The 15,797-nt window shown below is 45.1% G+C and overlaps 1 protein-coding gene across 5 annotated transcripts in view; it reads left to right on the top strand.

The window, feature by feature from the left end:
- Positions 1-15,797, top strand: part of CACNA2D3 (calcium voltage-gated channel auxiliary subunit alpha2delta 3) — a 928,576-nt gene that overhangs the window by 814,071 nt on the left and 98,708 nt on the right. The window lies entirely within an intron of this gene.

Genomic DNA, 15,797 nt, shown 5'->3' with positions numbered 1-15,797 from the left:
AGATGAGAAAACTGACTCTGAAGGCATGCTGCATGTACATGAAACAGGCAGGACTCCGACCTAAGTTTGTTTGAAATTTTCCAATCTGGGAAGGAAGCAGACACAGATAGTAACTAAGAAGCTGCTAAAGTGGTGGGGCCTGGTTATGTTACCGGGGGGTCCTCGCTCACAGAGCTCCCAAGATGGTGGCGAGCCACTTCCAAGGTGGTGGCAAGCCTTGTGTTCTCTGATCTGGGGTTCTTGGCCTCACAGATTCCAAGGAATGGAATCTGGGGCCATGCGGTGAGTGTTACAGCTCTGCTAGAAGCTGTGCGTCATGGAAGAGAACCATGGAACCCAGCGACTAGTGTTCAGCTCGATTAGGACGAACCCAGGCACTTAGCCATGCAGGAACAATGGCGAGCCTCTAGCCCGATCAGGAGTGGCAATGGGCGCCTCACTGGGTCAGGAGCACAGCGGACACCCTGCTGGTTCTAGAGAGATGAAAGGCAGCGGCAGGTCTGCGACGGAGGCAAACAGTAGTGATGGACTGCAAGCGAAAGCTCAGCTTGAGCCGTAACAAACATGGACCAGAAGAGTGCAGTTGCAAGATTTAATAGAGTGAAATAGAGTGAAAACAGAGCTCCCATACCAAGGGAGGGGACCCAAAGGGGGTTGCCATTGCCGGTTCGAATGCCTGGGTTTGTATCCCGATCCTTGTCCCTCTCACTGTGCTCTCAGGCAATAGATGATTGGCTATTTCTTTACCTCCTGTTTTTGCCTAATTAGCATTTTAGTGAACTCTCTGATTGGTCAGGTGTGAGCTAAGTTGCAAGCCCCGTGTTTAAAGGTGGATGCGGTCACCTTCTCAGCTAGGCTTAGGGATTCTTAGTTGGCCTAGGAAATCCAGCTAGTCCTGTCTCTCAGTAACACTATGGCTTATTACCTATAGAGGTGAGACTTGTGAAATTCCCCACCCTCAGTACAGAGAGCACTGGGCCAAGATCATGGGACACAACTGAAGCCCTTAAGTGTGGTGGTCAGATGGCCTATGCTGTGCATAGAGAAAAAGTACCAGTCATTCCAACGGGGCCTCAGAAGTCCTCATTCTCTCAAAGCCACTTCTTGCAATACTTGGACGTCCACAATCCTTTCTATTTTAAAGGCTTTTGTCCATGCTAAAAGTCCACTTACCCAGGAGCTGGGAAGAAGGTGAGGATTAAGCCGTTGTGCTGGTTGTTTCCCCCCGACCATGAACACTTGGGGCAGCCTCGGGCTTCTGCCCTTACCGGCTTGACAGGCTGTGGGAATCACTGGGAGTGGGTGAGGGGGGTGTACTGGAACTTAGTGCCCACAACCCTAGGTTCTCTTCCAGGATCCGCCCCAAGCAGACCTGAGGAAAGGCCTGGGACTTGGAGTCTGAGCAGCCTCTTGAGGTCATCCCCTTTTGCTAAGTGCTCCATTGTTTATGTTCTTGTGTCATGAACAAGCAGAGGCCACAGATTTCAGCCCACAGATTTCAGGAGTGCCATCAATGCGGTTTTATTTGAATTCAACCTAATTTCCATCAGAAGTCTTCATTATCCTAGTAGGCAAGAACTTTCCATGAATTCAGTGTCTCTCTGCCTATTCCCAGGGTTTACCTGAGGCTGAAGAGAGAGGGGATTATTTAAGCATGTCATCATGCAGGCATTTCCTGAGTCACCCAGTCCCATCTGGTCTTCTATCATCAGTCCAGGCACAGGTCAGTGCTATGGCCTCCTCATTCCAAGGGAAGGTCACCTTGGAGTCAGTCGGCAGCTCCCTGGGCCTCACTCTGAAGAGCCTGTGGGAGCAGGGAACCCTTCCCCACTGAGCTGTCTGTCTGTGGCCTCTGGGAGGCTGTCTCCTTTCTGGCAGTAGCAGGGCTTAGAGTAGGGATGCTCTCGGATTCTTCCCAGCAGTAGGAGAGAAAGGACTGTGTGGAGCAGAATACTCCTGTCTGCTCTGGGAGTTTCCAGAGTTAGACCCAAGGTAGGAAGGCAGATGCCTGCCCAGACATCATGGTGCACATATTTCTCTTGGGGTCTACCAGCTCCTCGGCTTCCCTTTGATTCTCTTCCCTTTCCAGTCCAAATCATCTTTCCTGGGCAGCTTATTCAGGGGGCTGGAGGTAGGGTGTGGAGAAGACAGGATACAGATAGGACAAACTGGCCCAGGCATTTCCCCTGTTTTTCTTCCTACCCTGAGATTCCCCAGGCCTCAGCTTTTGAGAGTCAAAAATCCAGAATCTGCTTCTTTGTTCTCTGGATTCCTGTGTGTCCTCCCTTCCCTGAGGCCTTAAGCATGGAATGCTTTAGCTGAGGGAATGGAGAAAAGCCAGGGGGTGCCAGGAATCTCTGGGAAGAAGTACAACTGGATTTCAGACTTATTTCTCGGAGAGCATGAGAAGCGCCGATTAACCTCCTTGTGTCTGGACCATGGTGCATTTGCTCATTCATTTACTCATCTAGCTTTTATTGAATGCTTTCTGGGCACCAGCTATGCTTAGGGAATATGAGAGGTGAAGAGAAAACTTCCCCTTTACCTTCTGAAGTTTTGCTGAAAATCAACTGACAAAAGACAGATTAGTAGGAGAAAAGACATACAAAATATATTCGAACGTATGTAACGTGGGGAATCGCAGGAGAATGATTACCCAATAACCCAGTGTGGTACAGAAGCTTACATATTGAATATACATTTTTCATGGGGACAGGGGAGAAGGGGACCCACACTGGAGGAGACGGGTGGACATTAGGGAAGGTGAGGGGCAGAGCTGCACAGGAACAAAGGTTGTCTTATTATGCAGATAATGTCCCCCAGGTAACCTCTTGGAGCTGCTCTCAGAAGAATAGCTGAAAAGTCTGTCTGGGCTGGTGATGACTCCCACTCTCTTCTCTGGTCATTGTTCTTTCCTGGTTATTTGATGAGATTTCTAGGGCAGGAGTTTCAGACAATTACATTTCTTTTGGAGGAAAAAAAAAAAAAAAAGCTCTCTTGGTCAGATGAGGATATTCCAAAGAGAGTCCCTCCCTGCACTTAGGATAAGAGGGGGAACAAGACTAAGCTAGAGGAACCTTGATTCTGAGGCAGCTTCTAAGGTCTTTCAGCATGTCAAAGCTCCAGTCTTTGGGATATCATTCTTTGAGTCCCAACAGAATGTTGGTGGAATGGAGAAATGTGCAAATTGAGGGACACTGAGATCAGACAGCCTGGCTCTCCCCTGAGGCCTCTGTCTACTGAGGGGGCTCTTTTGGGTGTTGGCCCTGCTGAGAAGGAGTTGGACTTGGCCTGCCAAATCAGACAGGAAAGTGCCAGCGCCACCTTGCAGCCCACCTTCAGGAGACCTGACCAGCTCAACCCGCTCACGAAACCAGGTGAGAGTTAAGGAGCAGTCGCATAACAACAGAAGATGGCTTTTCCAGCCTCACCATCTGCCTGATGAAGGGACAAAATTGGTATTCTTCACTCCAGGGCTGACTCCCACATATTCTAAGGTCCTGAGATTCCAGGAAATTAGAGGGAAAAAGTGTTTGATTACTCCGGAGTGCCGTCTGCCCCTCCTTAATGTTTCCCTGTCTCCTCCCTCCCCTCCCTACTCATAATCACCTCATGTGCAGCTCTTCTGAGAGGATCTGCATTGGGCCAGGTCTGCTACAGCTGGTCATATCTGCCACCCAGGTGTTTGACTTTGAAGTGGGTATCTCCCTGGCCAGAGGGAACCAGGCCCAGTGGTTTGCCTTGCCAGGCTGTGTTACTGCGTGAGCAGACTCATAAGTGCATGGTCTTCCCTTGGCTGTTCCTGGTGTAGCCATCCTTTCCATGTTCAATGAGTTGGAGATTCCAGGAAAAGAAAGTGATGGTCTTATTGACCCACCACCAAGGGGACAATTTTGCTGTGGCAGGCTACCCCCAGAATAATCACCAGTTTTTGTTTTAACCTTCCTGTCTTTGTCTTTTAAAGGCCAGGAAGTTCAGCTTCCTAACTTGCATGGGCCACATGGTCTTAACGTTCTCAGCCTCTTCAAACTCATTACCAACCTAGAATTTTGTGCACAGCCAAAAATGCTTTCTCCACCCTCCTTCTTCAACTGGTCTTAGGCTATCATAAATTCCTGCTCATCCTACAGAACCTGTCTCTTTAGTGGAGAGTTCTTTAACTCTACCTCCAGTTTAGGTAATTAGTTCTCAGAGTAATCTTAAGGTAATAGCCTAATCACGTAAGCAAATCAGTCATCATTACCTAGGGGAAGACAGAACCAATTTGAATATTTAGATGCATTAATTGGTGCAAATATTCTAGAGTGTTTAGGTAGTAAATGACTTACCCTGATACCTCCAGTTTGCATTTTATCTGACAGAAAAGAACACCGGGAGCACACTACATCTTACAGTTATGGAAACCTCTTTGCCTTTGCTGTATAGGTTGAAAACGGGGTGAAAGTAACTTCTTAGTAGGAGACTTGAGGCCCATAACTTTCTTCTATGACCCTTGCTCTTCTCCAATATCAAGTTTGCAGGGTGTTATTAGGATTAGCAATAAAGTTTTTTAAGCTTCTAGCAGATACCTGGCACATACTAGAGGGCTTCATAAATGGGATTAATTATTATTATTACTACTGCTATTATTACTATGTGATATTCCTATGAATCAAGTTATAAAATAATTTTCTTTTTTTTTTTTTTTTTTTTTTTAGAGACAGGGTTTCTATCCCCCAGGCTGGAATTCAGTGGCACAATCATAGCTCAATGCAGCCTCAAACCCCTGGGCTCAGGTGTTCTTCCTACGGAACTTAGACTGCAGGTGTACGCCATGCACCCAGCTAATTTTAAAAATTTTTTTGCAGAGATGTGGTCTCACTCTGTTGCTCAGGCTGGTCTTGAACTCCTAACTTCAAACAATCCTCCCATCTCAGCCTCCTAAAGTGCTGGGATTACAGGTGTGAACGACCACACCCAACCATAAAATGATTTTCATCATGGAATAAGTCTTAGGTAATTTGGAGACGTATCTGGTGAGCAGAGAAGTATGCTTCATTAAATAATTTATTTGGAAGCAAAATCATGTTCAAATTTATCAAACTAATATGACAGAGCCTTGAGGTCTGGTGTGTGTGTCAGGAAGGGCTGGTGGGGAAGTGCTGTATCTGGCCAGATTCAGATGCAACTCATGGGTCTTTGGCAAACTCAGGGGTTCCAGGCTTCACCCAGTCAGGAGGGGTTAGAAACAAGATCATACTTCTCCATCCCTGGCACCCATTGCTCCATGCAAGTCCATCTGTCATCTCTCACCTGGTAAGATGAGCACTCTTGACCCCTATGCAGTCCCCCAGACACAAACCATGCATCCCAGCAACTTCCCCTGTAGATTTTCCCAAAGCACAAATCTGTTTGTGTCTCACATCCTTCCCTCCCCTGCTGAGAACCTTTTCATTGCTCTCTCTTGCTCTTGGGACAGAGTCCAAGCCACATGGATGGCAGAGGTAGATCTCTGGAGAGAGCAAACTCCCTGAGAATAATTGATATCTCCATCCACATCGCATTCAACCACCCCGTGTGTTTCACAAGTGCCTGCCTGCGCTGGGAGCTTCTCCAGGTACAGGGAATACAGCAGTAAACAAAGAGCCTCAACCTCTAGTTGGATGGGGATGAAACACAATAAATAAATAATATGAAATGTCACTTAATGTCAAATATTGATAAACGCCATGAAGAAGCAGGTTTAACTGCTGACAAGAAAACCAGCAGAATATTCCATGTATCGGATGGGTGTGGTGGCTCCAGCCTATAACCCCAGCTGCTCAGGAGGCTGAGGCAGGAGGACTGCCTGAGCCCAGGAGTTGGAGGCTGCAGTGAGCGGTGATTGTGCCGCTGCATTCCAGCCTGGGTGACAGAGCAAGACCCTACCTCTATTTTTTTAAAGAATATTTTTAGCTCAAAGTCAGTTCATTCCCTACAGCAGTAAGGGAGAATACAACCTTGATAGTCATAGAAGTGTCTCAGAAAGGGGGAGCCAGGTGGATATTTACAGCATTTTAGAGTCTGACTGGGCAGGTCTTCCAATGTGGGGATCTGGTTGGGATTGGGACCTCTCCCGAGTAAAGCAATAGTTACTATCTTTCTGGGCAAGGATTTTCTAGAACTAATAGCAAAGTCATGAAAGTCATGTTGATGGAGGTGGCTTTGGTCCCCAGTCCTAATAGTTAAGCTGCAGGATGCAAACTGTCTCAATTCTCTTAGGGCTAAGTATGCAACAGAGATCAGCCCAGGTCATTGCCTGGGGATGTTCTGTATGAGCCCCAGCCTGGAGCTGCCAATTTAGTAAACCAAAAATATTTTATCTGCCTGGCATGGTGGCTCACACTTGTAATCTCAGCACTTTGGGAGGCCAAGGTGAGAGGATTGCTTGAACCGAGGAGTTAGAGACCTGCCTAGGTAACAACATGGCAAAACCCTGTCTCTACAAAAAACACAAAAATTAATGGCGCATGGTGGACATGCCTGTAGTCCTAGCTACTCAGGAGACTATGGTGGGATAATCGCCTGAGCCTGGGAGGTCGAGGCTGCAGTGAGCCATGATCACGCCACTGCACGCCAGCCTGGGCAACAGAGCAAGATCTTGCATCAACAAAAAAAACCCTTTATCTGGCAATCCTATTAGAGTGCTGTCAGTTTTTCAAGTGAACTGTCTATATATTGAGTCTTGTGTTTCACAAGGTACTAGTTGGGCCAAGCTGAGCTCTGCAGTTCCCTGGAGACTGTGACACAGGGTGGTGTTCAGTTCACCACAGTTCCCTCTCAGCTCTGGAGGGAATTTGAGTTTGGGAGCTCCACAGGGCACTCAGGTCCCTCGAGGGAGCTGGGTGTGCTTGGACAAGTTCTTCCCCATCTCCGTGCCCTGTAACATGAACCTGACAATCAGAGGGTGTGCAGGCATCCCTCCGGCTCTGTGGACTGCCCACGTGGAGATTTTAGTGCTATTTTATATTAAATACAGTCATAAACATCCAACTCAGAGATGTTTGGCAACTGTATGTGGCTGTTCTATTATTGGTTTGGAAATGTTTAGAAACTTGACCCCCAATTTTGTTATGGTCTCTTTGGTAACTGTTATTAGGTGGTGACCTAATAAGAAATTATTAACTAGGGAGCTATAACTTGGAAGCTTATAATTTTTTAAAGGACATTGATTTGTACAGCCCTGATTAAAATACAATGAAGCTTGAGGCTTAAATGTTTTGTTCTGAAAGGTTGAAAGGGTGGGAATTGACTCTAAAAATGTATTGGCTTGAAAATTTTATTGAAATAATATTATTTGAAGAGCTTTGTGAGCTTAAAATGATCTGACAAAAACTATTTGATGCTAGCTCCGGCAGCCTGGGAAAGCTGAGGGAATATAGGTTTCTTCAGATGAAGTCTGGAAAAATGCTTCCAGATTACCTCAGGGGTGAAAAGAAAATTATTATTCCATTCCACAACCCTGCTAATTCTTTTCAACATCAATCCAGTCAAGTAATTAGAACCCAAATGGAGGAAACATTTATAATTGTCATTTACTCTACTTACCAAAGGTGGCTGTTTTGAGAAGCTCTGACAGGACAGAAAAAAAAAAGTGATTATGAAAGAAATGTATGGCCAAATGGATCCGGCCTTCCTACACACATTCCCAGAAGCCAGTCATAGGCAGCAGGTAGGGATGGTTACAGATTAAAATAGGCTTCCTCAGCAAAGAAAATCTTCTGCTATAGCCTTGTCCATGGAGTGATAATGTGAGCTATTTCTCCTCCCTCTCTGTCACCACAGACATATATCATGGAGCTCTTTGTTATTTAAAAGCATGTATAAGAAAGATTACCAACCCCCCATACTACAGGGAATACTTCAGAAGTGAAACATGCAATCTTTTAGGGGTTACATTTAAAATACCTCCTCCCCTTTTATCATTATATTTCTTCACTTAGACTAGGCTAAAATATGAGATGTTTCTGCTGCTGTGAGAATTTTTTTTTTCTAATTTCTGAAATAATACCATAGCTTGGAGATTAATGTTCAGGCTTTACCAAGATTATAACAAATGCATATTGCTTTGATCTAAATATTTCTCCAAAGGTTGTTGCTGATCATTCTCCCTTGCCTATAATATTCTAAGAAAGCTTTTGAATTTGCCAGCCTGATCCCGAGGGGGACAAGAGTGCAGCTGCCTTCCTTTCCTTCCCCCTCATCTTCCTGAGGATACTCTGTTCTCAGTTTTGCCCAAATTAGTCCCAGGATTTCAGTTGTCTTTTTTGTCCAACATTCCATCATGCAATTCATTAACATCTTCACATGAAATATTTAACAGATGAGTTATGTCCTAATTCACATTGCAGTTTTAAATTGTTATTCATGTGGTAAGTCATTTATCTTGGACACCAGCAGACCTCTGGAGTGGGCTCACATTTGATGTAAAGAAGGTTGGAGTTATTTTCCTTGATGCTCCAGAACAGTGGCCTTATTCCAAACCCTGGGTTAATAGTGAAATATTCCCAAAAAATGACATTCAGATTCATTGTTAGTTCTACTCGCAATTAACTGTTTTGAAAACAAACAGAAGAAAACATTTAAACAAACGTGGCTTGGGTAATGGCTATTACAGTTGACCGTTAATTAAGACAAGTTGGAATCCAAACGTGCCAGGCCTTGTTACTATCACTGCTAGCAATCTTTGCCATGGTGCACAAAGAAATAAAAATTCAGAGACTGTGAAAGTGGGGGTGAGACTGGGTAAGAGGTATTAACCAAGCTGTGTAAAAATACCCAGTGCCCTGATTAAGAAATATGACCACCTAGAAGGTTGATGATCTGGATGAGCATTTATTTGTATAATTTTGGTTTTGGGAAAAGTCACTTGACTCCTAAGAGATGAAATACATGGGAAATCCTTAGCAGGTATTTTATTTATTATTAACTTATTGTAGTTGTATTTCCTCTAATGAAGCTACAATTTTCTACTATATTCCTACCCATGGAATCTGTTGGAAGAAAATATCCTGTTTGTAGAACAAGGCAATGCAAGGCAGCTCTTGAATCTGTTTCTCTGCCTGGACATCACAATGAAATAATTGTCCACATTTGCAATTGTCCAGCAGTAGCCAGGTCATTGAGAAGTTTTGTGGGCAGGTGGTCTGACTGATGTGCACAGGAAGCTGATGGCACCAGTATCATGGACAGCAGTCTTCTTGAGTTGTGTACCCTGACCTTTCTAACCTTGTCCTGAGTATGCATGAATGATCACAATTCCAGAAGGGTGAGTGACAGGGCATCTTCTTCTGTTTTCATTTGCTTTTAACAGAGTGGTAGAAACAGGGTAACTTGTAAAGAAAAGGAATTCACTTCTTAAAGCCTCTTCTCAGAGGCTGAGAAGTCCAAGTTCAAGGGGCCCCCTGTGGTGAGGGCCTTGCTGGTGGGGGCTCTGCAGAGTCCCAGAGAGGCACAGGGCATCGCATGGTGAGGGGACTGAGTGTGCTCACTCAGGTCTCTCTCCCTCTTCCTGTAAAGCCACCAGTCCCACTCTCATAATAACTCATTAATCCATTAACCCATTAATCTATTAATAGATTAATCCTTTCATGAGGGCAGAGTCCTCAGGACCCAATCACCTCTTAAAGGTGCCACCTCTTAATACTGCTGCATTAGGGGTCAAATTTCAACATGAGTTTCAGAGAGGACCAACATTCAAACCATAGCACAGGTTTTGAATGGTGGAGCACACCTTTCCTTAATCCTGAAGGAAAAAGATTCATTCTCTAAGAGCCTGCTTGGCTGATAGCATGACTTTGTAATGCATTTACTCACTGATATAACACTCTAAGGAACATTCCTAGTAGTGGACAGTTTGCCTTCATCATAGGTGAATTTTCTGCTCACTCTCAACATAATTGGCATGAAAGATATATTAGCCATGAAACACAAGAATAAAGAATAAAAGCTCTAGGAGCAAATCACAACATGAATGATGACAACGCTATCAACTAGTTAGAGTGTTTTAATGTCCATGATTTTATTTACTCTCATTGATTTTTGTCCCACAAAAATTCTGTTCAGAAGCTAGAGCCGGTACAACTCTATTGGTGGAGACAGAGAAGTAAAGTGACATACCCAAGGGGACACAGCAGTGGCCTCAAAAATGGGATTTGCAATCAATTCTCCCAGCAAAACAATTCCTGATTGGAGTTCACTGATGGTGGCAGGATTGTTTTTCTGCCTTTTGGATGAGCTCTCTGTATGTATGTGAATATATTGTATGGACTGGAGGGCTGGACAAATGGAAATAGGGGTGTTTGGGTGAGCTTGTGTGCCAGGTATAGTGAGCACTATTTTACAAACCGGATCTGTGCCCCTCCAGTATGTTGCAAGTTGAGGCCAACCCCAGGGAAAATTATTTCTAAATGAATACAATATGAAAAAAGTTGTTTTATTTCTAATTTTATATGTAACATTGTTATTTCGTGAGTTTCAGATTACACTTGAATGCATGTCTATTAACATGATATGAGATGCATGCATGATTTCATCTTGAATGCATTAAACATAATAGCACTGCAAATGTAATTTGTAGTCTCAAGTTTTATAAAGCAAAATAAATAAATCTTGAGGGTGGTGGTTGCATTGATTTCTTTAGGGTTCATTCAAACTCATTACCAACTTCCCCTTGCAAGTCCAGGTTGTCTCATGCTGGCAGTCCTGTTTGCTCTAAACCCCCTATACCTAAGTCATCTCATTTCTTCTACCTCTGGGGAGTGGTAGTATGGACAGGTTTGTGGAGAACTGTACCTTCCATCCTTAAGGAGTGCTAGGGTCCAGTTCTTTTCTATGGTTCCTTCTAGGATCACTGGTCATCTTCCAATAGAAGTCTCTGCAATGATGGAAATGTTCTAGATCTGCATGGTCCAGTACCGTAGCCTCTAGCCCCCTGTTGCTGTTGAGCACTTGACATCTAACTAGTGTAACTAAGGAACTGAATTATGACTATTATTTAATTTTAGTTAATTTTTATTTAAATACCCACATGTAACTAACGGCCACCAATTTGGACAGCACAGGATCAGAGCATTCTAGCCTGTCCCTAGATTCAAATATGCTGATCACTGGCATTCTGCAAATCAAATGGTCTATGTGTTTTGGAGCTTGGATGATGCCCTGCGTTCATTTCTGTCAGCTCTGGGGATGCTGAAGTGTGAATCTCTCTTCGATGATTTGACTGCTCTCCCCAGGCCTCTACCCCTGGCGGTTGTGTCTCTCACATCTTTTTCTCAATACACCTATCACCCAGCATATACTGGGTTTCTGATAAACATTGGAGAAAGGACTGGAAGAACGGAGGGTAAAAGTAGATAGGAAGGAAGTTAAACAGTTGGGAAAAGAGGAAGTCTGGAAGGAAGATACTTTATTGAAGTTTCGATATCTGTGGTCAAGCCTTCTTAGAGTATTGAGAGGAGTTATGAGAACAGTCACATGGATAGTTCAAAAGAGATGTCAGTGCTTCAGATGCCTGAATATTTCATATGAAAAGATTCTGGGCTCTTGGAGATGACAATTCTTATAACAATAATTTTGCTGTTTTGTTGATTTCCAAAGACCTTCCCAGCATCTTGGGGTCACTGTCCTAGGAGGCTTACCCCATACTGGCACACTGGGAAGGATCCTATGGGATAATATTTTCTGGATTGGTTGTGTTCCTGGGTGGTGCGTAAGATATCAACAGATGCAGTTGTGTAAAGGGACTTTGTCTCTGTCTATGTGATGAAGATTCCCAGCAGGGAGGGAGCCCTGGGGCATCTGTAATCAAATTGAAGGAGCACTGTGACCTCCAGGGAAATATGTTGATGATTTTCTGGACTGTCTAAAACATTACAAACCCCGGGAATGGTGATTTTATTTTCTGTAACTCTCCTTGGGACTTGAGTTTCACAAAAGCATTTGCTGTCTTTGTTTTCCTTATTAAATTAGCAAGGATGACTTAAATCAATATACTGTTACGGCTTGAAATGTTGCTGAAAGAACAAAATAGATGGGCTTGACAAATGTCTCAGGTTCCATTTAGGTTATGTGGGAGCTGAAGGCAGAGAGTGGGATTCACTGAAGTAGTCGTGTTTTCTCTGATAAAGGTCAAAAAAGAAAAATGTGGACCAAAACAAAGGAAAATAGTGAAAGAAAGCTACACTTCTGTTTGTGGCAGGTGATACTTGTTTTTCTAAATACAGCTGGCCATAGGATTCCCTTAAGTATTTTTGTTGATTTGCTTGTTTGTTGGGGGAGAGGGGTATTCTTATTTTTTTGTTGCCTTGTTTTTTGCACTTTAAATCATTTTCACGCTTAAGAAATAATTAGCTCAGGCCGGGCGCGGTGGCTCAAGCCTGTAATCCCAGCACTTTGGGAGGCCGAGACCGGCGGATCACGAGGTCAGGAGATCGAGACCATCCTGGCTAACACGGTGAAACCCCGTCTCTATTAAGAAATACAAAAAACTAGCCGGGCGAGGTGGCGGGCGCCTGTAGTCCCAGCTACTCGGGAGGCTGAGGCCAGAGAATGGTGTGAACCCGGGAGGCGGAGCTTGCAGTGAGCTGAGATCCGGCCACTGCACTCCAGCCTGGGCGACAGTGCGAGACTCCATCTCAAAAAAAAAAAAAAAAGAAATAATTAGCTCAATCCCATTACTCTCGATCCCTTACACTCATTCTCCCGTTTCCCATTTTACAGACCCTTTCCCTAGCACTTCCTCTGCAAGCTTTCAGAGTGGACTTTCTAAAAATATAAACCTGGTCCTGCCACTTTGATACTAAAGACCTTCAATGGCACCAACAGCAGATGTCAGAATACTTTTTCTGTAAAGGACCAATAGTAAATAACTGAGGTTTTGTGGGCCATGCAGTCTCAGTTAAAACTACTCAGCTCTGCCATTGGAGTCATAGACAGTATGCAAACCAATTAGTGTGACTGTGCTGCAAGAAAACTTTATTTACAAAGAGGGGCTGGATTTGCCCATTGGACCAATCTCTGGCCTACAAGATACTCTTGAAGCTTTGGCCTGACATTCAAGACCTTTTGCCATTTGACCTCAGCCTGAGCAACTGGGTCCCCGTTCCCATTCTTCTCAAGCCTCCAAACAAATGATGGTCTTTAAAAAGGTTCTCTCCCTTTCCCTCCCTTCCTGTTTCCTCCATTTGGATTGCCATCTTCCCACTGTTCTGTGAGTGGGCTCTCCATGCCTCACCTTACACAAAGCTCTCACCAGTGCCCCCAGGCCAAGTCAGCCCCATTCTTTGCATGCTCCAGTTCTTTATGCCTCTAGTGTAGCTTTTACAATGGATCTACTCCTCAACTGGATGTGGAGGGAGCTTAGTACCCAGTGTAGAGCTTAGTACCCACTGAACAAATGGTCGTGAAGTTGATCCATCAATGAAATTGTGAGTCTCTTAATCATAGGAGAGTATGTTAACTTATGGGTAAAAGAAAACACTGCAAACCCCAGATATGCCACAGGAAGCCAGGGGCCAGTGTTACTGGAAAGAGGATGAGGTCAGCCAGCAGGAGCACAGCTAGGTCAAAACTAGCAGAACAGTTGCACCCAGGACTATCCAGGAGCCCTTGGGCAACAACTTCATGGCACAGGAAGGGGTGTGAGTGAGGAGGGAGGGAAGCAGTGTCTAGTTCAGGGCATCAGGACCAGGATGAGGATGCAGCCCGCTGGAGAGGGATCAGAGAGAAGCAGCCTGCATGATTAATGGGATGGAGGGACTGACTCATGAGGAAAGATGGAAGCGCCCCAAGGAGCTGGGGTAGAGGACCGACAGGGGCAGATGAGAGCAGGCTGCAAGTATGTGAGATGGATAAACACCCAGAGGGGAGCAGCTGGCTTCATCAGGGAGGTGAAGATGAGGGCTCAACCAGAGAACGGGGGTGGGTGTCTCCGAAAGGGCATTGGGAGACTCATGGAAGCTCAGGAGATGACAGGTGGGCCCGGGACAGCTCTGGACTGTTGGAGGGAGAAGCACCATGGAAAGGCTACCCTGGAGTGACTCTTCCGTGCAGTCCTGATGCTCTACCCTGTAAGGCCTTGCAGCTTACCCTTGGCTCTGAGACGTGGCCTTAGCCTTACTCTCTGCCTGACAGCCTGGCGGGGGCTGGCCTGGGAGCACTGTGGGAGGGGAGCTGAAAAGAAGCACACAGAGGAGGACACATGAACTCATTTCCCACCCTCCTCTTAGATACCAGTTATTGGTTGTCACAACAATTTCGAGGCCTCTCCTCTGAAGTCAGTTTTCAGCCAGCCCCTGCCTGTTTTTGGTGAAACCGGAGATACTTGTTCCAAGCCCAGCACTCACCCCCGCCTGCCAGTGCATCTGATCAGAATGCAGCCCGGACCCTGTTTCGCATCCTGCACCCTGGCCTGTCAGGCATTTGGAAGATGAGATTTATTTGAAATGCAGTCAACTGCCATCAGACTGAAGATCAGCTTCCTTCAGGCATTCTCTGAAACGTCCTCCAATGCCGGGAAGAACAGCTTGTGTTGTGTAGTCTGGCCAAGCGGCCTACATCACAGTAGATCCCCAACAGCTGATTTACTAAAGCCATCCTCCACCTTGGCTGTGCGTGAGAATCATCTGGGACACTTATAAAACGTACCCAAGCTAGCCACATGGCTCACACCTGTAATCCCAGCACTTTGGGAGTTTGAGGCAGGCAGGTCACTTGAGTCCAGGAGTTAGAGATCAGCCTGGCCAACATGGTGAAACTTCATCTCTACAAAAAATACAAAAATTAGCCAGGTGTGGTGGTGCACACCTGTAATTCCAGCTACTCGGGAGGCTGAGTCATGAGAATCACTTGAATCCAGGAAGCAGAGGTTCATCTTATTTTTCTCCATGAAAACGGAGAAAAATTTTCTCAGCGGTGAGCTGAGATCACATCACTGCACTCTAGCCTGGACAACAGAGTGGGACTCTGTCTCAAACAAACAAACAATTCACACAGCTGTTACTCTTCTATATTTCTCTCTAACTGCTGACTATAATACCACTTGAAAATTTTTTTAAAAAGCAAGCATATACTAATGGGTCATCTGTGTAGTCAGCATCTTGCTGGGGGCAGGGGTCCAGCAGGGAGCAAGAACAGGTCCTCATTCTTGGGGAAGTTGTGGTCCAGAGAATGAAGGACACTAACGGCAGAGCAGAATGATCCTGGGGCACCGACATGGTGCATTTCAGAGGCTTTTCACATTCTGCACGTTGCAGCCATGCACTGCTCTAGTCTTTATCCTAGAGTCTGAAATTCCAAGTCCAAACACAGATGGCAAATCTTTCCCAAGGTACACACCCAGTTAACCTTTACTCTCAGGGCTTGCTTCAACAATTTCTTTAGGAAGTAGAAATGCCCTTGATAGTTATCAGGGTAACAACAGCCCAAGACCTTTATGAATCTCCAAGTTCCTGAAGCCAGCACAACAATGATTACCCAAATGGGAGGTCCAATATAGTGGCACGCAAAATTTTAAGAGTATTTAAGTGATTTTTTTCCTTACAATTGTGTATTTCTTTTGATGGGTGTTCCAGTGTTATTTAGGTTGAATTACTGTAGATCTTTAAGCAAAAGGAAGAAATGTGGAAGAATAGATAAGAGTATTGGTAGTATGCAGATATGGCAAAAATTGGGAGGTTGTGTGCAGCGGACTAAAGTTTGCAAAACTGCGCTGGGGTAAATGACGTGCTCCAGGGAATTCAGTATTTCCTGTAGTCTCATTCTGCCGAACGCCTCTCAAG

Source organism: Papio anubis, chromosome 2 (assembly GCF_008728515.1).
Source record: "Papio anubis isolate 15944 chromosome 2, Panubis1.0, whole genome shotgun sequence".
Classification (NCBI taxonomy): Eukaryota; Metazoa; Chordata; class Mammalia; order Primates; family Cercopithecidae; genus Papio; species Papio anubis.
This window is presented reverse-complemented; position numbering and strand designations above follow the sequence as displayed.